At 28.5% G+C, this 25,407-nt stretch overlaps 1 protein-coding gene across 3 annotated transcripts in view; it reads right to left on the minus strand.

The window, feature by feature from the left end:
* The window catches only part of dgo (ankyrin repeat domain containing protein 6 diego), a 547,244-nt gene that overhangs the window by 208,745 nt on the left and 313,092 nt on the right, over window positions 1-25,407 (minus strand). For all 3 annotated transcript variants that reach the window (XR_012755281.1, XM_075357499.1, XM_075357494.1), the window contains one exon: window positions 11,364-11,437. The gene's annotated coding sequence lies outside the window, so the exon portion shown is untranslated. The remainder of the gene's footprint in view (window positions 1-11,363; window positions 11,438-25,407) is intronic.

A 25,407-nucleotide genomic window follows, 5' to 3' on the forward strand; every position in this document is an offset into this window, starting at 1 on the left:
TCTAATAGAACAGTGTGACTAATTATTATTAGAATAAAATAGAAATAATTTACAGTTACCTTATTGGTATAATAATAGACTTTAGATTGTTAAGTAGCCAAGTACATGCATTATTTATATAACAAATTATTAGTTTATGTATGTGATATTTATTTAGACGTAGATATAAATAAATAAATGAATCTATAAGTAATATTCATGTAATTATAAATGGACAATAATTTCAACCGTAACATTTATACTAAACGCATCTTTTAGTGTAATTACCTTACTAACGATGATTATTACCGGTCAAATTACTATAATTATTATTTATTTTTTATTTATTAATACATAATGATGTATTAATTGAATTAGATTACTGTTGTTAGGGTAAGAACCCTATCTATCTCAGAATGTTATCTGGAAACGAATCCTTAATCATGATTACAAAAAAAGAAATTTTCCCACAAAATTTGATAGATAATAAATTATTTTAATTATTTTTCCCATTGTAATATTTTAATAAAATCGATCTAAAAAAATTAAATTAAAAAAATGTAATAACCAAGACCGAGATGTATCTTAATACAAAATTTTTAAAAATTTACCGGTGGAAAATAATTATTTGTAATTCTGTCATTCGAAAAGTTCTCGTCCTGTTAAAGAAAACACAAGATTTTTAGAAATTAAAAAAAAAATTTTACCTTACAGCTTAGATACATACAAACCATATTGATTCCCAAAATTTTTCGCCCACCGCCCACATTGAGAATCAAACTTTTCTAGTGCTCCAAAATTCTTAAACTTACCAACTGTCAAAAATAATAATTGCAATTGCTGTTTTTAAGATGCGCTCATAAAAACAACAATTGCAATTATTGTTTTTAAACGTGGCATAACCTATTTCTGAGTTGAAACCTTTTAAATGAGAGCAATTAAAACGCATTATTAATCATATTTGGAAGTATTTTCATTAAAATTGCTTTCTTTTTAAAAAAAATTGGTCTTTTCTCTTTAAAGTGGAATATTTCGGTTTAAAAATATTTACATTCTTTGAGAAACATACAAAAAAATAAATTAAAGCAAATGTCGCTTTTGAACGATTTTAATGCAGTTTACTGAAAAAAATTCTTTTCCCTCATGCGATCGATCAAACACGAAGAAAAACTTTCAAATTTTAAAACTTTTCTTCTCGGTGATTTTTTTTTAATTTGATGATTTTTGAAATCTGAAGTGTGAAATATACATGTCAATGTATATATGTAAAAAAGTAGAGTATTCAAGCTTTAATATTTTTATTCGTCCCTCTAAAGCCTCTTGGTTGCAAAGTTAAAGTAGTTAAAATATAGGTGTCCTTTTAATTTTCTGTACTAGTATAGTAGGTAATTAAAAATTTTAGTTTGAAATATCAGGAAAACATAATTTTTGCCTTTTTTTTTAATCAGCCATCGTCTTCCTAGTACCCAATTTTCTGTAGTCCTTCTACCACCCCCCCCCCCCCTGAGGGCCACCAGCGCCAATAAGCGGGCATTATCGTCCACTTTGAGACGAATGATTGAGACCAACGACTTTCTAACTTTTTCATGACCTAAGTATAATGGAAGTTACGTACAAAATAATAGACTGTCTTCAGCTTTGACTTCATCATTTGGAATGAATCTTAGTACAGCTAGCCATTTCTTCAGGTCTGGGAACAGGAAGTAATAAACGGGGACCAAATCAGGAGAATGAACTAAATCTTCAAACTAACAACTAAGTAACAATCCCGCTAGATCTGGCCGACCAGACTAGCCTCAAAAATACTACGCATAAAATCTTTGTTCACTAAAAAAGTTAAAATAACTTACACAATCTCTACGTTATCACACAACCGCTACTAACACAGTCCAAACATTCACCTTCACTAAATAATCACAAGTATATCACACAGAATCAAGCGCTACATTAAATTACCAAAATAATAGGAGCGAACCAGACACGTCTGAACATCGTTTTACCTTCAACCTGACTTAACATGTTTCACAGGTATTTGCATTTCTAAGTTTATTATTTTTAAAAAAAGAAGAGATTGTGTTATTATTAATGCATATTTTTCAACCGATTTGTTTATATCTTCATACGAATATTAGTAGTGCAATTGGCCCAAAATAAAATACTTTGAAAGCAACATTGGGAATAGGGAAGCCGATCAAAGTTTAAAAATATCGATTTAAAAAATTTTTGAAAACTAGAAATTTTTAAAGAAAGTATAACAACTTTGTTGTCAGCTTTTTAAATTTTTTAATTATTATTATTATTATTATTTAGTAATATTGGAAACTGATTTCTATTCTACCTGGTATTTGACCATTTCATTTTCCCAATTAAATACGCGTAAAAACATGTAAGAGATTTTAATAACAAAAATAAAGCCTCTGAAATTAATTTATAAATTAATAAGAAAAAACATCTTATTTAATTTTTTAAAAAGTACAATCATGAAATCAAATTTTCTTTTTATCGTTGAAATAATAACCAGCAATTTCTTTTCAATACTAGATTATATATTAATTGTTACTTACTAATAATAAATAAAATAATAATTAATGATAGATTTTATTTTTTAATAACAGGTTGACAATAGGATATTATTACAGTCTATTTAACAAGAAAAACATTAATATTACACCGGTTATAAAGTAATATTAAATTATATGTATACAAAACCCGCGTAAACATTATAATAGACTACAATATGGTAACGCATTTACAAAATTTCTGTAGGTGTAATTGTTTATTTATGCAAGAAAAACTATTATATCCGGATGTAAAATATTTCAAGCACTGTGTAAAGTAGATTTGGAAGCTCTCTTGAATGTCAGATGTCTCGGGGGTCGTGTAGGTGTTCTTCTTATTGTACTGCATTTAAACGTAGGTGTGAAAGTCAGGCAGTACATCTGTTCTCTTCACTATGTTATTATTATTATTATTTTTAAGGGGAAGTTGATTAAGTATGAAATACTAGGGGAGAGTAGCATAAATAACAATTTTACATATAATATACATATAGAACAAAAACAGAAAATTTAAAAACTAAATACACAAATAAAAAATAAAAACAAAAAATCTACGTTATCAAGTCCATATCATTTTTATTTTGAAGTTTTCCTAATAAAATTGGTTGTAAGGTAGTATAATACATCGTGAGATGCAGGCTAATAGATTTGTTGAAAATAACAGATGGTACAGCACAATATAAACTTTATTATCTTCACATATAACATAACAAAAGGGCAAAACTTTATTTAAATACATGATTTAGATGCTAATTTAATTTTTAAAGTTTTTGTCTTTAATATAATAAACTTAAAATTTAATACAATAATATAAGTATATATTGTAAAAAATAAATAAATATCAATTTTATTAATATTTTTCAGCCTTTTTACTTCCTTGTACGAAGTAAAGCAAATATTGTGATAGCAAAAATTTCGGTTTTCAGATTTCAACGGAAATATCCATTTTGACTAGTTCCGGCGTGACGTCTGTACTTACGAACGTATCTCGCATAACTCAAAAACGATAGATGTTGAAATTTTGGAATTAAGACTGTTATAACATCTAGTTGTGCACCTCCCCTTTTGATTGCAATCGACCGAACCAAAAGTGTTAAAAAGAAAAGCACAAGTATTTTTCTTAACTGCAGTAATAAGCCCTCATTGAGAACTTTTCAACGTTGTATCATAAGTGGTACTTATTATTATTGGTTCCAGAGTTTTAGCAAAATAAAATTTTAATTAATGAAATATTTGGATCTTAGGAGAAGGCACATCGGCTCGAATCAGACGTCAATTCATTTCTTTTTTTAACCTTTCTTGTTTTTTTTTTTTTTTTTAATTTAAATATACTGATTTATTAATAATTATTAACCTCTTAGTGTAAAAAATAATTTACAATGAATAATATTTCAATAAAAAAAAAAACAAAAAAAACATGAAAAGTATCAGAAGTTTTTTATGAAATACAATTTTATGTACTTTTCATTTAAAAAAAATGTGTAATTGTAATTTAATAGGCGTACAAGGAAGTCATGTGTTGTCCACATCAGAGTTTTTCTCTAATTCTTTTCCGGTTAGAAAAGAAGAGTGATTTATCGAGGTTTCATAACTGATTTTCTACAGCTAACGAATTAAAAAATCGCAGTTTAGGCTGTAATATTCTTGTAAATATATATATATATATATATATATATATAATATAATATTTTTTCAGCTTCCGCAAAGTACAGAATTATAAAAAACACTCTTACTTTTACTTTCTCATGCTCAAAACGTTTTCGGGCCTAAGCCCATCATTGCAACACTTTTCATTCCCTTGACTGAACAAATATTTGTTCTTAATATTTAAAATGTTTTTATATTTTTTTATTAATAAACCAATTTTTACAAAATAAAAGTAAAATGCTATAATTTAATGTGTAAATGTAAAAAAAAAGAATTATTAAAAATACATCACTGAAGATGGATTAGGCCTGAAAACGTTTTGAACATGAAAAAGTAAAGGTAAGAGTTTTCTCTAAATTCTATACTTTGCGGAGGCTGAAAAAATATTATATATAGTTATTTAATGTACAGAGGACAAAGAAAGAAAAAAATGGATTACAAAAAATTTATCTAAATAAATATGTATATTTATATATTATAAAGAACGCAATTTAAAATACTTTCTTATCTAAATTATTTCATTGAGAACTGTATTTATTTTTTTAGATGCGTCAATTAAGTTTTATAAAAAGACAGAAAAACATGATTTTTTTTATACAAATCTCAAAGATCCGTAATATTGATGAAATAATTCCTAATCGTCAACATATGTTAAAATATGTTATCTTCGTTTTACTCATTATATCTTTGACGTCAAAAACAGATTTTTTTTATTCCCAATTATGTAACGAAATGATTTTTTTCAAAATATAAAAATTTTTATTTACAAAATTTTAATCTGCCGATCTTAATAGCGGAATGGTAGCGTCTTAGCTTTACATCCGGGGATCCCGGGAATCCCGATCAGGGACGATATTTTTCTCACATTACAAAACTCCATTTCCATACTCTCATGTACAAGATACGATGTAAGATTCTCTGTTAGTTAATGTGGTGAATTAATTATCAAGCAAAAAAAGAAATCATTTGTAAAACTAAAACAACATCTATTATTAGATTAATTACTTGAACGTTTGACATTTTCTTTTCAATAATGATGAAATAAGATATTAATTGAAAATTTCAAACTTTTTCAACGACTAACCGAATAAAATTTCATAATAAAACGTTTTTAAACTAATTTCAAAACGGTTTCTTTGCAAGCATCATGAGTGACCAATCACTGAGAAGTTCAACTTAAATTTATCTCAACTTCTTTACCGATATACTAATCCAAAGTCAATCCTGGTATCGGAACAAGTTTATCTTTTGACAGTAGCTTTGATTGTAATTTATGTTGTTTTTTTTTTTTATTTGTGGTTTTGCTTAATTTTATAAACTGGTGATATAATTTTTCAAAGAAATCATTCTCAAAATTATTACAATTTAATTGTCATAAAAAGAAAGAAGTAAAAAAAAAAAATTCCTATAAAACAGAAACTAATCAATTAAAACTGTAAAAATAACTAGATTTTTGGAGTACAACTATTTGGATCACCTGAAAAATGTTATTTTCATAAAAATAAAGCTTCATGGAAAATCTAACTGGTTTTCCAGTGACAAAGAGAACAGAACTCAAAACCTTAAAATTTCCGACAACAAAGATATAAGTAGAGTTCAAAGATTTAAACATTTGAGAGAAATCATAACATCGAACGTAATTTAAAAAAATGAGATGAATACACTAAAAAAATGGAAACTGCCTATCATCTCACGAAGAACATTTACATTAAAAATTCGTGTCATACAAATCCAAATTGAGGCACTGTAAAACTATAGTTCTACCAGAAGCACTGTGTGGGGCAGAATCTCTGCAGTTTTTTCAGAACAAAAAACAGCAAAAGTAGAAAAAAGAATTTTAAGAAATTTTATGGACAAAATATGAAGATGGAATTTACAAAAAAAATTAACAAATATACAGAAAAAGTAGGGGATTTAATCCGGAAAAGAAGATTACATTTTATGGGCATTTGTACAGAATGAACAACCAAAGATTGACAAAAAAATATTTAATTTCTACATTAACAGAACCACCGACCGACCGGTTTAAATATATAAAAGCAGATCTAAAAACATAAACATTTCTAAGGATATATGTAAAAATAAATAAAAAAAAAAATATAAAAAAATGATAAATTTAAAAAAGATAAATTTTAAGAGTGATTCGAGAATCTAACTTTAAAGACAGAAAGAAAAAGAAGAGTATAAACCTAAATAGATGGACGAAAGAAAGCCGACAAAAAGAAAAAGAATGAAATTCTTTTGGAAAAAGAAGTCAAACCTATGCAAACGTGATCCGTAAAGGTCGAAAAGAAAAGAAGATGAAAGCCTTTAAATTAAAAAACTAAGGACTAAGCAAAATAAATCTGCAGCGATTCTCGGATGTTAAAATCCAATTCTATTTTTCTCTTTTTGAATTTATATTTCTCTTAGAATAGTTATCACGATTAGAATTTAAATCATAATTTTTTTTAATCAATTCTAAAAATTTATAACTAAATTTATTTCTTTATCTGCATTCTAATCCTAATGTTATAATTCTCCTATGTTATTCTATGTTATTCTAATTCTAATGTTATAATTAACTTGAGAGCTGCGTCCTATAGCGGCTTCATGGCCAGAACTTTTGGGTGAATCAAGTCCAAAACCAAAACCATTTTATTGTAAAGGAAGGATTTAGATCAAATATTACTGTTGTGCTACATTTCATAATGTTATATATAATTTCATTGAAAAACTAATAAATTATTAAATCTGTAAAATCGAAATCATGTACATCACGAAAATAAAAAATCTGATGCGGACACCACACGACTTCCTTGTACGCCTACAAATTACATATACGCATTTTATATACGCACTTCATTTAAACTTATTTCATTTGAAAGTGAGATACGCTCCTCCAATTCTATAAAGTGGACAGTTACACAATTGCTGAAACTAGAGAACGTGCACAAAAATTAAGATCAGAAGAATTATATCAAACCAAAGAGCGATTAAATAACTGGCAACAAAAAACAAATAAGCGAAAAGATGATCAGCTGTAACTTAGGGAGAATATTGTCCGCCAATATCAGAGAAGTATGAACTAAAAGATTTAAGGAGAATTTTTTGCAATTAATTAAAGATCGACATGTACGCCTCAGTGAATATGCTGTTCTTGTGAGGGTCTATTTTTCAGTCACTCTGTAGTTAACTTTAATGTAGATAAAATTTAACAGAAATTCTAGTATAACAGAATAAAATTAAACAAGAAAATTCAAAAATAGAACGATTCTAAAATATAATTTTCAATTAATATTAAATCAGATGATTCACTAAATCTATTACATATAAACATACGTAATATAGTAGTCATTATTACATATGTAATAATAATGCCTACTACATCACATATACACATTTTTAAAAGTACATAAAATTTTATTTCACTAATAATTTTTAATTTTTTTTTTCATAATTTTTTTTATCGTTATTAAATTATTAGTTGTGGTACAATTTTTTTTTTACAATCACGGGTTAATAATTATTAATAAATCAATATATTTAAATTAAAAAAAAAAAAAAGCTAAAAAAGAGGAAATGAAGTCTGATTCGAACCATGTGCTTACCCATGTAAGATCCAAATATTTCATCAATTAAAATTTTATTTGGCTATAACTCTGGAACCAATGAAAATAAGTACCACTTATGTGATATGTCGTTGTAATGCTTTCAATGAGAGCTTATTACTGTAGTTAAGAAAAAGTCCATAATCAAAATTGTTTCGGATTTTGGGCTTTTATGGAAACTTTTCGTTCAATCAGTTGTCAAAAGAGGAGGTGCACAACTAGATTTTACAACAATCCTACGTCAATTTCAAAATCCTACGGCTAATCGTTTTTGAGTTATGCGAGATACGTACGTATAGACGTCTCGCCGAAACTAGTCAAAATGGATTCAGAGATGGTCAAAATGAATATATCCGTTGAAATCTTAATACCGAAATTTTTCGCGATCACAATTTTTATACGATTTTGAGACTTATTTTAAGCATTAAAGAAACTAAACATCGTGAAACGTAAACCTGATGATATGTTCCAATTAAAAAATAAATAATTTTTTTTAAAAATAGGACAAGTTTATAAGCAGTTCCTAATAATATTGCTGTGCATTGATTGAACTCAGTAGGGAGATTATGCTATTCTGTTGCAGTACAATAGGTAGTTAAATGAACTATTGTGATTGATTTTCTTTTAATTTAACATTTTCATTTCTGTTCTTTTTTTTACAATTTATCAGTTTTTATGAATGATTACATACTTTAATTATGGTAGTAAATCTGTGTATTACTGTAAAAGAAATAAATTGTTCCAATACATCAGGAAACAAAGATAATGTCTATTATTACTTTCCTGGCATAAATCTCTAGACCTATGCTGTAAGAATGAAAGTGTAGTAAGCAGTAAAACAATGGGGTATGGGTTCTTTACATTTCTCGACGTTTCATAACCCAGGGACCCTAAAAAAACAAAATAAAATGTAATACCTCTCTCTCTCTCTCTCTCTCTCTCTCTCTCTCTCTCTTTCTCTCTCTCTCTCTCTCTCTGAGTGTGTGTGTGTGTGTGTGTGTGTGTGTATATATGTGGACGTATTTATCCAGTCAAAAGCTTAATAACTTTTGACTGGATAAAATGATTTTGATGAAATACACGAATCACAGTTCGTGTATTTGGATTAATTTGTTGGTAAATTTTTGGGGTCAATATTTCCAGGGGATAGGGTGGATAGTTTCTTTAGGGTAAATTTTCTTACAACTTTGCATATATAACCCCACTTTGTATTAAATTCACGCTGGTGCGTGGTAAGACAAGGTGCACGCTTGTCTTACCATTTTTTAAAAAAATTTCCCTGACCAAGTTCTCTCTTGGCCCATTTTTCACCAAAAATGGAGAAAAACAATCTTTTTATTTATTGTATATTTTTAACCGTGTTTTTTTTTATGTATTCTTAAGCATAATAGTAGAACGATTGGCCTAAAAAAAACTTTGGGATCATTATTTGTAGTGTAAGAGCCGTTTAAAATTTTAAACTTTTAATAATATTACAATAAAATTTCATCATATTTAACTCCCACCCACAAAAAAGAAATCTTAAAAAGTCTTTATTGCTTGTTTTTTCCAGTGGATTTTTTAAATTTTCTTCCATTTAACATAATTAACAAAGAAAAAACAAACAAAAAAAATTGGGAGGTGATTTTGGGAGTAGGAGAGCAGAATAAAGTAAAATAAAACCGATTATTAAAAATTTTTAATATTTTTTCATACGAGTATATTATTATTTTCCACTTTATATAACCAATACTAGGATAGTACAACTTTGTTATCGGATTTTTTTAAAGTTCTTCTATCATCTGAATAATTTATTGTTGATACACCATAAATTTGATGAAATAAATAAATAAAGATTCTATTTTAACATATGTCACCTTTTTTTCTTTATCAAGGATGCAGATAATGGAATCTCATCACACAAAAACCTCCATAAAACTTGCGTTTTTCGTAGTTTTTATACAAATTAAAAGTGTTTACTTTTCCAATTATATGTAGTACCGCTATTCAGAATACTATATAAGGAAATGTATGGTAATCAGGTCAAACTCTGCTTGTTGGAGTTCTGCAGATCTAGGATAATTTTTGATGGATCTTATTTAAATACTCATAACTGATAGGGGCAAAAAAAATCATTTTTTCTTTTTTGTCGTTTTTGGACTTAGAAGTAACATACTTGTACCGATTAATTGATTCTATTACATTAGAATGTTTCTTTGGTTATGTGTTAAGGTGATTCATTAATTTCCCCCTCCCACTTGTTTGTTCATCAGAAAAGTTTAACTTAATGTTTTCAGAGTGGATTAATCGGTTTTGACGGAATTTTAAACGATGGCTTCATAATACGGGTCATTGATACCATTTGTATCTTGATTTACTTTGGTTGATGATAGGGAAGGATCACCAGGGTTCCCATATCTCAAACTTTTACTCAAAGAATAGAAAAATCTTTACTTTCCCGTCTAGGTAGCGCTGTAGGAGAGCAACAGTTCTAGAAGGGAAAATATTGTAATCGGTACAATTTCGACACATGTAGGTTTCACCGAATTTTTACTTTTTGACACCTAAGGAACCCAAATAACCGGATGGAAATTTTCCGGATGTAAATGTTCGTATGTACGTGTGTTCGATGTTGGCTTGTATCTCCAGAAATATTGGACCGATTTTGACTAAAATTGGTCAGATTATTTCTCTGTATATGGGGAATTAATGCCATTAAATTTTCAACTAAAAGGTCAAAGGAGTAAGGCTGTAGAGCAAGGTCACTCTCGGGATCTCGAGCTTTCGTCTAATTAAGGTTATATTTTTCATAGAAACATTTGTTAACAATTAAAAATAACAATATTTGCAAAAAACAATTTTTGCAAAATCGTACCCTCATTCCAAAAATGTCTGTTGTAGTCGTCTGGCATGTTGTACGTCACAGGTTAGCGGTAGAATTAAATAAAATAATAATATCTGAACTGTAAAAAAGTAACTCGGTCTGGCTGGGTCTTGAACTCGATAGTCCGATTGACTCGTTAATTGGTGCGTTAAGCCTTGCGGTTACACCAATCTGCCGACCGTACAAGTGTAATTTGTTCTAAGTTGTGAAATTTCATTAGTTTAGTTAGTGCCGAACGTCGCCGCCAATACCGCACACCCGCGCGAATTAAATACTGTACGCTTGCGCGCACTTTAGTTAGAATCATTGTATTAAATAAAAGAAAATATATTATATTTAAATAAAATGATAAATATTTTAAATTAAATTGCCTGTGTATGTGTCTATGAGCCGTGTATTAGAAAAACTGCGTTGTCAACTTTTTTTAATGTATTTCTTTACTTTCATACTTTAATGTTCCGATTTATTTTCCTCCTAACAGTCTGTCGAGGGCGATACTTGCATTACTTTCCCGCCGAAGCCGCGGAAATTGTTGCTTTATATTTTTTTATTGTATGAAATCAATGTAGAACACAGTTATAGAAATATAAAGGTAAAATCGTAATATTTTACTTAGAAAATACTACGTTCGATTTTCGTCTTTCAATTTATTTTTATTTACACATCAACAAAAAAGTTTTATTAATGTAGAAAATAATAACAGATATTTGTTACTTAAAAACTTACTGTTTTGTTAAATCCAATGAAATAGGTACATCAACAATAATAAATCTGGTCGGCTCACGTAACGAATTGTGAATCTGCAAAATAAAAATAAAATAAAAATATAAAAAAATTAAAAATTAGATTACTTTATACTAAGTATACAATAAATATCTGGTGAAGGTTTTTCTTTTCTTACTTCCAATTTCAAATTATATAGTATACAAGGTCAGTTTATACACAAGAAAACAAAATAAAAAACTACGGTAAAATAAATGTAATTAGAATACAGTCCTATTAAAATTACAGCTGAATGTAAAACGCTTCGTGGTATGCAGTAAGAAATGGAAGTACATAATGTACTCACTTGTTCGATATAAATAAAGAAATTCATAAATCAATCTGGAATTAATGTAAATGTGCATTTTTTATTATATGAAATACTTAGAAAAACTGTTCGTTGAAAATGTTTTACGGGTACTACTCGCAAATATAAAGAAACATTTATTTATGTTGTTTAAATCGTTTAATATTATTTTTAAAAATTTCAACTCATAAATTGTTTTATTCTAGTACAACCTCGATAGTAGCTGTCAAAGATATAGCTGAACTTTCTTGAAATCATGAGAAACCTTAAAATCAGCGCACCATTAGAGATAGTACTGAACAAGACCATAATTAATACAACTTTATATATTTTTCTTCTGATAATTTAATATATTAGAACCAATAATTTTATGATTTTTTTTTTGTTTTTATCTAATAAGCATAATTTAAAATATCTTTATAAATAAACACTATTACTACTACTAGATTCTCTACTAGATTCCAAAAATTTGAAATTTTTTTTATTGTTCAAAAAAAAATATGTTGGAACAGAATAAAAAGGTGTTTTTTTTTCGAAATAATGAAAAAATGTTTTATAGAACACCTAAACAATCTTTTGGAGGATCTTTTTATTTGTAAATTTTCAAAAGATGTATAACAACTATAAATCGCGGCTTCTAATCTTATTCCATTTTAATTTTTTTCTGGTTAAACAAATTTTCTTTTAATCTTTCATTCCGGATAATTTAAAAAAAAAACTAAAACAGGGTTGCTGAGATTTTTATTTATACCTGGGACACAATACGGAAGAAATATTATTTTTAATTATAACCTGCCATATATATATATATATATATATTAATTTCTAATATAATAAGAACTAAAAACTAAGAAATTGAAAGCGATATCACATGAATTCTTTTGTTTTGCTTTTTAGCTAATTTTTTTTTTGGAATTAAGAATTTTTAAAAATGATAAAATATTTCCAAAATTTATTAAATTGTGATAAACCAAAAGAAAATTTTAATTTCAAAATTAACAACCATAATACAGAAAACTCGACACCTCCGGATTTGGAAGAAATTCAAAACTTAAAGAATTTAAGAATAATAAAGCTTCTAGGGAAAGTTCAATTATAGCAGAAATGTGGAAGAAGGCCAACGAAAATGCAAAAAATATCCCTAGTCCAAATTTTCTGCAAAATATAGAATAACGAAAAAGTCCCGAAGATTGGAGGACCAAACACTTCATTAAAAAAATAAAAAAACAGACCCAAATTACTCCACGGGAATTTCACTTTTGGAAATTGCATACAAAATTCTTTTGCCGAACCTCAACTGGATCCACAACTGGATGAATATCAAGGTGGATTTAAGAAAAACAGATCTTGCGCAGAGCAAATTTTTAATCAGAAAAGGATTAAGGAATATTGTAAATTTCAAAATAAAACATATGTTAAAACTTTTATTGATTTTAAAAAAGCATACGATTCGGTAGAAAGAACATCACTTTTTTCAACATTAACAGAATTAGGTTTAGATAACAAAAACTGCAAACTTAATCAAAGCAACATTAACTAACATGTACACTAAAATAAAATTTCTGGGAGAATTATCTGATACTTTTCCCACCGAAACCGGCGTAAGACAAGGGTATGAACTTTCTCCACTACTTTTTCACTGTGTAAAGGTACTTAGAGAATGGAACAAGAATTTTAACAAAATTAGTGGTATAAGACTGGAGACTAAAGAACTAAAGATTAACTGTCTAGTTTTCGCTGATGATATGGCAATATTAGCTAAAAACTGGAAAGAAGCTCAATATCAAATTAAAGCAATTAGAAAAAAAACTGTTAAAATCGGATTAAAAATCGCGTTTGAGAAAACGAAAATTTTTACTAATGATAAAAACTGCCCGATCTTCTTAATATAAATAATAGAAAAATAGCGTAACTGGATAATTCCAAATATCTCGGAGATTGGGTCAGTTATAATTCTTTAGATAAAAAAGCGTTAACAGTTAACGAGCTAATAAAATGGAATTAGCTTTCCAACTAATGAAAAACACATATAACAAACAGGCTTTATCACGGAACTCAAATTTTCGACACTATAAATCAATGATAAATCCGGACGCACCCTATACGGCAGAAACCCTAAGACTGTGCAACAAATGTCTGCTAGAAAATCTCGAAAAAAGGAAAGGAAAATTTATCAGAAAACCTTTAGGTTCTAAATTTCAAAATAATCAGGTAAAATTATTTCCAAACAACAAACTTTATACTAAAATTGAAAAATTGTCAGACACGATAAGGAAATGACGAATTGCGTTTTACTCCAATTTATTTATAGTGAATTACAGTGGACTGACTAAACAAATTTTTGATTTCTTCCAAAGTAAAAAACTAAAGGCAAATGGTTCATACAAGTTCAAGAATACCTAAAAGAACTGAAGATTACAAAAAAAATAATGAGAGGAAGAGAAATTTTAAAGAGAATATTAAAACATGAAAATAAAAGGTTCCAAGAAGCAAACAACAACAGAGCTCAATTTTCTGAAGAACGAAGGAAAGAGATGTCAGAAAGAATGAAGAGGTAGTGGACAGATTGAAAAACAGAAAAAAGAAACAACCGCAAATAAATAAATGATCTAACGTGTTTCAAGGTGAACAATTCGGAAAAAATATAATGGTATTGTTGAAATCAGATGATATTATTTAATGTTATTACAATAAATAATTTTTACGATCTAAAAATAATAAAGTTTTATAATATTAGTTATTCTTATATAACAGTTGTATTATAAAGGAATATATGTAATTAAGTGGTCTTAGAAATAACTTTACTTTTTTTTTTTACTTAGATCATCCTTTATTTCTAAAGTATAATTTACGAAATTATTTTTGGAAGTTGTCAGTATAGAATTATTTTAATCATACGAAATTCTAATGGTAATTTTTATAGATAAAGTGTAAGATTGCGTGTTAATCATTTAAAACAGGTTACACTTTTACTCGTGATTGGTAACGAATGTGTTTTTATTACATGTTTTCACTGTTATCTACTGGCATGTCAGCTATACAAGTTTATTAATAAAATGGTAGAAAAATTATAGAATGCATTATACTGGCGTACACTTTTTTCTTCTTTTTAATCTGCTGATGAATTGTGAAAAATCATAAAACTTTTTTTTAGACTAAAACCGCTACTAACTAGCGGTTTTGAACGACAATAACTAAGCTGATCAACCATTAGGTGAGCCTGAAAATATTAGTATAATTTTCGTATTATTATTACTGTTATTAGTATCATTTGTGGTTCTTCACGCTTAACTCGTTATAGGCTACTATTAAAAACAGACATATGTACCTTCAGTATAAATACTCTTGTACACCACAACAGTACATTGTACGTTAGACACCTTTTATACTTAGAAATAATTTTAAAAATATAGCTGTATGTGTTATGCATTTCATTTCGTCTAGTTTACGATGTGTGTATATAAAATTAAGGAATATTTGGTTAGAAATACAATACAATGAAATACGTACTGTTAACCAATGTTTTACTTCAAAAGAGATAAAAAGAAAAAATTATATATTTTATTTCAAATGCTTTTAGTTTAATAAATGGATCATTGTATCTTGTAGAAATTACTGGAAAAAAATTCGTTCTTAAAACAAGGCGATACTTATTTTTAAACCTCTTATTTTATTTTCAGCTTAACAGCAAATATTAATGGAGATTAATCTGGTTTAGTTGTGAACGAAAAAATTAAACTGTTTTTCTTAAAAGAATAAATATAAATAACAATTTATCCACATTCGAACTTGAAGAAATAGAACCATTTAATGTTTTTTTAAAAAAAGGGAATCAGTGTAAATAGAGGAAAGATTAATACAAAGAAAAAAATCTGATGTGGACACCACACGATTTCCTTGTACGCCTTTCAAATTACATATACACATACTTTTAAATGAAAAGTACATAAAATTTTATTTCATTATTAACTTCTGATATTTCTTCATTTTCTTTTTTTTTATTGTTATTATTGAATTACTAATTACTTTAAAGATATTTTTACAATCAGAGGTTAATAATTATTAATAAATCAATGCATTTAATTTAAAAAATACATTTACTTTACTTCGTACAAGAAAGGAAAAAGAACATTTAGAAACCGAAGAATTTAAAATAGAGAAAATTAAAGAAAGCATAGAAAAGAGATCGTTTAGGCTACAAAAGATGTTACTTAAAAATTTCAAAGAATATGGACCGATGATCCTTTAAATTTCACTATCGATTAAAATGCTTTTTCAATAAATAATATAGGTAATTTTCTTAATTTGGTGGTTAAATTAATATGGAAAGAGATAAACGTTTGTTAGATTGAGGAATTTAAACAATTAGCTAAAAATAAAAAAAAAATTAACGCAAGAAGGTTTTGTATTTTTCTCATATAATACTAAAAGAACTAAATCCGTGAAAATTTGTTATTGACCATAAAAATATTTCTTAAAATTTAAGAAAAAAGATATTTGGTTTAAAGGGTTCTTTTACCTAGAAATAATTTTCGAAACTAAATTAATTATGACTGCAAAAGATTATTGAAAGTAATACCGTTTTGCAACATAAAAGGTTAGATTTACAAGAAAATCTCAAATTGGAAGTAACGCCTTTAAAAGACGTACAATTTAAGGTATTTTAAAACAAGATATATTTTAAGATTCGCATATATACCAGATAGTTATATTTTTGATAATTAGTTAAAATAAATCTTTAGTAAAGACAGATAAATTTTTATTTTAAATTTAACATTAAAACAGATTTAATTAAAACCACACCGACCGAGAACAAAGAACGAGAATATTTATAATGCAATAAAAAGAAAATTAAAAAAATAATTTAAATTAAGGATTTAGAAGTATAATTTACTTTAAAATCCTCTTAGTTCAATCGAAACTTTCGCACCTATCCTAGAAAATATGCCTTAATTCTATATCTTGATCTATCATCATTCTAATATTTCATTAGGTTTCGAATTGAAGAAAGATTTATAGAACAAGTCGCTTCCTGATAATAACCGACTCTAGGAATGTACTTGAGAGCTTGAATTGCAAACGATATGAGCCAATCATGTAAATTACCTATGACACCCTCTAAAGAGTAAACAAGACAGTAGAATTCGTGTGGATTCCGGGTCATTGCGGAATCCTGTGAACGAACGAGCTGATGAGGCTGCCAGGAGAGCTGCAAAAAATGGCTTCCGATTGGAATAAAGTGTGAGAGCGACTTCACGAAGGTTTGTACTAAGTACTTAATGGAATAAGTTCTGGCCGCTGAGTGTTCCACAGCCTTTCATGGCATCCGGGAGAATGTTTTCGAGAATTTCAAACAACATAACAGACCAAATGATTCAAACGCAGCTGAGAATTTGGCATACAAAGCTTACCCATGCCCGTCTATTTGGTTCTTCCCAGCAGAACTGTAACATGCATTTTAAATCACCTACTTCTACATTGCCCAATGTTCAGGACTATTCGCCGTCGATTTGGGTTCAGATGAAAATGGCTGGAAAAATTGCATCAAAAGACTGTTGCGGCTTCTCTGTAATTGTGGGATGAAAAACTCAATTTAGCGGTTTTGCTTACATGAGATCTGTTACGGAGTACTGCGTGCGCAGTAAGAATAATCTAGTGGTTATGTTTCTGATATGATATTTATTATCCAATGTTTGGTGATTCTGCCTAATTACTTATGAACACCTTTTTTTTAAGTCGCTAATTACGATAGTGGGTTTTAAATGTTAAATTTTTTTTATTATTTTGTTAATGTTATACTACTAAAGATGATTCCATTGGAATCGAAATAACTATAGTAGTGTTTTTGTTTAAATAATGTTATTTTATGCTACTAAAAGTTTAATTTTTATGTTCTAGAATTAAGACCAACGCACAATTTATATATATATAAATAATAAAATAGTGCATTCTAGGTTTCTGGAATTCCCTTATATATAATAGCTTATAAATGAAAATGAAAAAAATTCAAAATTGGCAAAATGTCTACAATTTCATGCACACCGAAAATATAGTTTAAAAGCAGACACATCGTACGGTATTATAATACCATTATATAATAAAGCACCAAAAATACACAACTTTTTCAATTATTATCCTTTTGTTTACAAATTTGCATTTAAAAGTTTAAAAGAGGCATAAAATTAAAAAAAACAAAAAAACTTTAAAATATTTACAGATTTTTAATTAATGAAATAATACACTCTTTTAATGACTTACGTGTACAATCTTATTTTTCGACCGGAAGAGACTTTACAATAGAGTAAAAATGAAATATTTATCATTCTTCTGTCAACATTTTCTTTTCTGTATTCCGCCTTTCTCTCACCGTTTTATTACTTAAATCCTTTCCAATTTCTTATTTACTTATGTTTTATTATATTTCCTAACCTATTCTTCTTTTTCTTTTGTTATTTATTGTTGTATTAAACCTTTTTAAAAGTTCACTTGCTAGATGTTTTTGAGTAAGTAATTTTGTAAACCCTTATCGGTAAACAACTTCAACATACGGAATTCTTTTGATTTTTACCAGAAAAATATACTTTAACTCAAAAATATTTTTTATTAAGAATAAAATCATTATTAACCTTTTTTTTTTCTTTTCAATTCAAAAATTTTAATTTTTCAACGTTTCAAATATAAGTTATTTGAAACGGGTGAATGATCAAAATTTTTATCAGCTATTCGAACTAATTCTAAACAGATAAACAATCTTTCTAAGCCAATAGCCCGTTATGACAGATTAAAATTTCCAAATAAAACTATTGTTTTTATATAAAGAAATTAAACACATTAAAGAATGTAGAGCAAATTTTTTATTACTTGTGGGGCATCACATGTGAAGTGTGAAGTACATTTGTTGCATGAGATACGTCTTATAATGTGTATGTGCTGTATTACTCCATCGGAGGAAATAATTACTACATAGCCCTAAAAGTTGAGCTTAATATTCATTTTGATACAATTAACTCAACATTAGTAAATCCTGCCTTGTTCAAAAGTAAATATATATAACCTAGGCCGTACATAGACTAGCCAGGCCAAAGACTATTAAATTCACACAACGAAAAGAAAAGCCTACGCAGAAAGAGTAAAGAGATCTCGGCAAATAATTAGGATATTAGAAGGTCAACTACTTTCTCACAAATATCACAAAAATTAACAGTTATTAGTAAGTTAGGATGGTGAATTAATTATCCACAAAGAAGACGAATTATACGATATTCCACCGGTTACCATATCTTTATAACCCGGAAAAGAACCTCTGTGAAAATTTTACATAATGTTTCATACGAAAAATAATAAAATATTTATTTAGTGTATTTTTTCCTTAGAAAAATTTAATTAAATTACATTCATTATTTTCCGTGTAAAATCGAAAAAAATTTCACCTTAGAGTTTTAGGAGGAAGGATTTTTTTAACATTTTTGTAAATGTTTTTTGGCTAAAACTTTCACTGTGTATCAGTTTTAGTTTGAAACAGTTTTTCTTCACATAGACCATAAAACAAATACATTTTCTGTAAGAAAAGAGTGGTTTTAATTCAAACCATTGAACTTTCTTACTAAATTGTATCGCTGATAGTGTATATATTTTTAAAAAATCGTTTAACTAAAGATGTACATTTTTTAATATTTTTTTCAACTATTTTTTCTACTTTTTTTACTTCACCAGTCCAATTCTATCCAGTGTTACTACAGTCCACTGGATTGGAATGGGAAAAAATGATTATAGTGACTTAAAGGCCTATTGAAGTAGAAAATATAGATAGAAAAAACCTCCAATTAATTCCTCTTCTGAAGCATCGTATGGCTTACAAAAAGAAAAATATATTAAGTCATTTTTTGAGAAGGTGGTGAATATTAAATAAATATTTTTGATAATTTGTGGTCTTAATAAAAAAATCAACTTTTATAAGAAATTTGTTTCTAAAAAATCCCAGTAAAGATGTTAAATTTTATTTCGGTAAAATCATCCTCTTCTTTTTCAAATTTTCGCAAAAATCTAATACGTACTTTCCCTCGAAGGTGTACCTATTTACCAAATTTGAAGAAAATCCGTCAATGGAATCCAGATTTGTAAGACTAAATATAGGCCAACATTACGTACGTAGATACGGACAAACATGTCTGACAAAAAAAAATTTTCTGCTTGTTAGCAATGGAATTATTAAAATGTTTTCACAGATTATTTACACTGCATTTAAATATATTTTTTTGTTAAAAATTTTTTTTACATTTTTTAAAAATATGTCTCCTTGAGACATAAAACATAAAAACAGCAATTTATTTTACTTATTCTTTTTTTTTTACCGATCTGTATACTTTCCCGTTATAGCTACAACTGTTATAGTAGCAGCATGTATTACGGCTCTCGGAGAATTAAAAATTAGTAAAAGGAATGATTTAGATTAGCTTAGCGATTTTTGTGAGTTTTAAGAGACCATTGACTCATACTCTGATTTATGATTAAAGATATTATAAGATAAATGCTACGTGTCTTGTCTATTTTTATTGATGCACTATTATAGTTGAACTTTAATTAAGGCGCTCTATTCACCTGGTGAATTGCTTCTGAAGGTAGTGAATGAGGAAAAAATTGACTACGGGACTCTAATTATGCTAATAACATAATATAATGAATTGTAATAACAAGTAAAATTAGTGTGTATATATATATATATATATATATATATATATATACAATATATATATATATATATCCTGGAATAGCCGCTTTAATATTGGAAGGACAGGTAGAAGGGAAAATCTGTGTAGGCAGGCCACTTTTGGAATATGTAAAACAAATTGTTAGGGATGTAGGATGTAGAGGGTATATTGAAATGAAACGACTAGCACTAGATAGGGAATCTTGGAGAGCTGCATAAAACCAGTCAAATAACTGAAGACAAAAAAAATATATATATTGTCACTATATATATATATACATTATAAATTAACCTAATTTAGAAGTAAGTTCAAAATGAATCTAGCAATAAAATTTAGCAATTTACACCATTGAAATCTAAAAAATTACCTCCCTAACAAGAAATATTTATCTCGGATAAAGAAGTGATATATTTATTTCTTGATGAAAAGATTTTTGCCACATATTCACTGAAGTAGCAGTACATATATATATATGTATATACACACACACACACACACAGAATATATTTATATATATACATACGCACAGAATGAGCAATTAATCACTAAAGATTAAACACAGTTGCGATATGTAAATAAAATGAAAAAATTAAAAAGAAAATTATTATTTAAATTCTGTATATGCATTAGCAAAGGTTTTACATATTTACTATAGTTTTACAAACGGTATTCGAAGAGTAATGCACTCCTGCACACCTTTAGTACTAGATTATATTGAGAGTCACCTGATGCAAAGTTGTTGTCAGCACTGTCAATTTCTTGTTGAATTTTCTTCTTCCGTGTATCGGTAGTGTGGGTATTTGATTCATGAACTCTATCTTTTAAATAGCTCCAATGGAAAAAATTACGACTAGACAAATTTGCGGACGGTGCAGGCCACCGCCCTCTTGACAGTTTGTTATTCTGAAAAAGCCGCTTTAAACCGTGCTGGTAAAACGTTTATGTGACACGTTATTTTCTTCCAGTTGGATGAAGCCAAAGCTTTTACACGATCTGCAAACCGAACGTAGAATTCTTCGAAAATATTACGGTACACTTCGGTACCGATCAAAAAATATTGACCCCAATATGATATTACCAGAAAGAACTCTCGAGTAAACAGATATAAGAACTGTTTCTAGTTAACAATTATAAGAAATAGCACATACAGAGTAGTAACATACAACCAAAAGTGACGCTATTAATAGCAGCGTTAAAAGTAACACTCAAATAACTGCAGTTCGAGCAGTTTTGGTTCGATTTTAAGTCGCTCGCTCGGTATATTATGGAATGATATATTCAGTTGCTTTTACTTTCCCGTCTAGATAGAACTGTAGCAGACCTATAACTTCTAGAAGGGAAAGTACTGTAATTGGTTCAATTTGGGCATAGCGGTTTTCACCGGATATTGACGTTTTGACACCTAAGGAACCAAAAAAACCGGATGAAAATTTTCCATGCTGTGATGTCACAGGTGAACGGAAGAATTAAATAAATGAAAAATATTTAAAGTGTATAAAAAAAAGTAACTCGGTCTGGTTGGATTTCGACCTCGACCGCCCGGTTGACTCGGTATCTGGTGTGTAAAGCCTTGCAAATACACCAGTCTGTCGAACATACAAGCGAATTTTGCTCTATGTAAGTTGCCGATCGTCGCTGCTATTACCGCCACACCCAAGCGAATTAAATACGGTATGCACGCGCGCCTTAGTTAGAATCTTTAAATTAAATAAATGAAAAAATATTACATTTAAATAAAATTATAAATTGTTTGTGTATGTGTTTGTAAGCCGTGTATCAAAACAACCCACAGTTATAGAACTTTCCCGGAACATGGCTTTAGCCGCGTGACGGGAAATTCCTACAACTGTATTGTCAGCTTTTTTTTTCAAAAAAGTAAAAAGCGAAAAATTCTATGTAATACTGCAAAAATGATTAAAATCGGTCAAATAACGTCAAATTTAAGGGCAAAGTATCTTTCTTTGAAACAATACAGATAATAAAAAACTTATAAAGCTGTTTAAAAAAAAATTTAGGAAGTATCTACTGAAAAATTAAAGATAGTCTTCTCTTTCTCAAGAAAAAATTTAATTTGTTTTCCTAAAACTACATTTAATTTTTAAAGATTCAAGTAAAGAAGATTAACGTAAAAAATATTTGAAAAATGTTTGTGGGAATTATTTTTAATTATTTTACCCGAGAACTCCCTTTCATGAAAACGCTAATTAGTCAGAGCTGAAGGAATGTTGCGGATGTCAGTTGTCAAACAATGGAATAAATTTTACCAAAAAAAGAGTAATGAAAAACTTTCATACAATATTTCTTAAAATTAATAAAAAAAATAAATATGTGTAGTACGTAGTATTAACCTATTATATATGATTTATTAACAAACAAAGCACGAAGAAATAACGTATAATAGTAATTAAACTGCTGGTAAAAGGTATTTCCCAGCAAACAAATAGATCTGTTAAGAAAAAAGTGAAAGTCAATAATTAAATGAATTCAGTACAAAAGATGAAAGGATGAAACCGATACAGACAAAAGATCAGATATATTGCAACAGTCAAATAAACAGAAAAGGCGAAGGTGGGCCGCTAAGAAAGAGTAGTACTAGTAGTACCCAGTTTATTAATGTTTATAATGCATATATCTTACAGTAGCCGGCAGAATCACGCAACAACGTTCTCTCATCCAGTAATAATCATAAACATTCTGCCAGGTATTAATTAAACATATACCATAGGTCATGAACCATGATCCTTCATCACATTATTTTACCTATTAGACTTCTGGGCACGAAAACCATTCACTCGTATTAAAAAATTTACTTAATGTCCCTACGTTTATTCAATTACAACATTCAAATTTTTGTTTTTCTTATGACCATTTTAAAACAATAAAAGAAGTCGGCCTTACATATATTGATATGTAGAAAATATAAATAATAGAAGAACAAATTTCAGGGCAGATTGCTATTGTACAGTTCAACCATAGCTTTTTGGCGAATGAAATATGAAGGTGGAACATGAGAAACACCCCACTATTAAATGCTTTCCCCGCTAAAACGTCTATTGTCTCCTCCATAAAATATGGTATAGGCACGTTTAAGTTAAGAATAATCACTAGAAGTCTAATCATCGTAATAAAATACAGTCTTCATAAAATAATGGTGGGGTTTCTGTAATTCAGATCAAGATAATAGGGAAATTTTATATAAGGGTAGCCCTTATAGCCTCCAACCCAAAAGTTTGTGTAACAGCAGTTCAATCTATCACACCAGTTTTTGTACAGTTACTGAGGTGTGTTTAGTTCGTTACTATGTTCACTGTTCAAGAAAAAGCAAAGTGTGGTTTGTAGCAGACTGAATTAAAGTCCATAATTTTAGTTCAACGTGCATTTCGACGTGAATACGGAAAAGAGTCACCACATGAAAATAATATATGAAGTTGCTTCAGTTTGAAGAAACTGGATCTATTCTCAAGGAAAAATCAACCAGCAGACCACGAGTATCAGACGAAACTGTTGAATGAATTAGACAATCTATTATGTCACATCCCATGTAATTAGTTTTTTTATTTCATTGGCAGACAATGGTTACATACAGCATCCATCCATCCTATTACGACTTTAGGATGATTATAGTAATCGTAGCCAGCATTATAATTAAATGCCCGTAATTTTAGATCAATTTTGATCAGAAGTCCTAACAAATCCATCTCTCATCGAAGCCTCGAGTTAGATATTTCGAAAACAACAATTCACCAAGTTTTACACAAAAGATTGACATTACAAGCATAAAAAATTAGGCTACTACAGAAATTGAAACCTGATGATGGAGGAAAACGTTTCGAATTTACTGTTGAAATTTTCTACAAAATTAATGAAAACGAATCATTTTTAGAGATACAATTTTTACGGATGAAGCTACATTTCATATTAATGGGTGTGTTAACAGACACAATTCACGAATATGGAGATCTGAAAACGTACATGTAATATTTGAGAAAGGACGCGACACGCCTAAGGTTAATGTTTCGTGTGGTATGGTGAAAAATCGTGTAATCAGGCCTTTTTTCTTCCTTGAAAAGACTATTAATGGAAAATTTTATCTCGATATAATAAATCCTTTCCTCAAATGGATGAAAATATACAACGAATTCATTTACAACAAGATGGGGCACACCCCGCACTTTAATGCATTCGTTAGCCACGCTTTGAACGGAAAATTTGGACATCGATGGATAGGCCGGCAAGGACCTATATCTTGGCCTCCACGGAATCCAGATCTGACATCTTGCGATTTTTTTCTTGTGGGGGTATATAAAAAACATTGTTTATTCGCCAAAAATATGCGGCCTAAGGCACTTACAGGAAAGTATTATTAAGCAATTATAATCGTAACAGAAGATATGTTAATTCGGGTATGTGCATAAACTGAGTATCAATTGGAAATTTGCCAAGCGACTAATGGTGCATATATTGAAATTTATTTGTTATATAAAAAAACTGTTTGAGATGAAAAATTCTATAAATAAACATCAACTGTAAGTATTTTTGTTTTAATTTATCCACAATCAAAGCCCTCACCGTTCTTTTACGAAGATCCTGAAAATTATGAAGAAATTAAAAAAAAAAACTTTATTTCATAAATTCTGTAATATTCGTATTAAAACTTACATTAAAAAATAATAAAAATCAAAATAAAACACATGTGTACTTTATTTAATTGTTAAAGTTGCTGTACGTACGCTGTTCTAACGACATAGTGAGGAGTATATACGATTCGACTAAGCGTACGTAAACTCTAAAACAATTCTCTTGTGCAGCCTCATACGTGATACCTGGAAAATTAGAGTAGATAAAACGACTAATCTAGTAAGCAACTAATAGAAACTTCCTCCACCCTATAAATCTATGAATATTAAAAAATCCTCAATAAAGATAAGAACAAATCGCGTATGAGATCTATAAATAAGAAAAATTAATATTCTGAATTCATTCATCTTCTAGT

The sequence above is a fragment of the Lycorma delicatula genome, chromosome 1 (assembly GCF_047948215.1).
Source record: "Lycorma delicatula isolate Av1 chromosome 1, ASM4794821v1, whole genome shotgun sequence".
In the NCBI taxonomy this organism is placed as follows: Eukaryota; Metazoa; Arthropoda; class Insecta; order Hemiptera; family Fulgoridae; genus Lycorma; species Lycorma delicatula.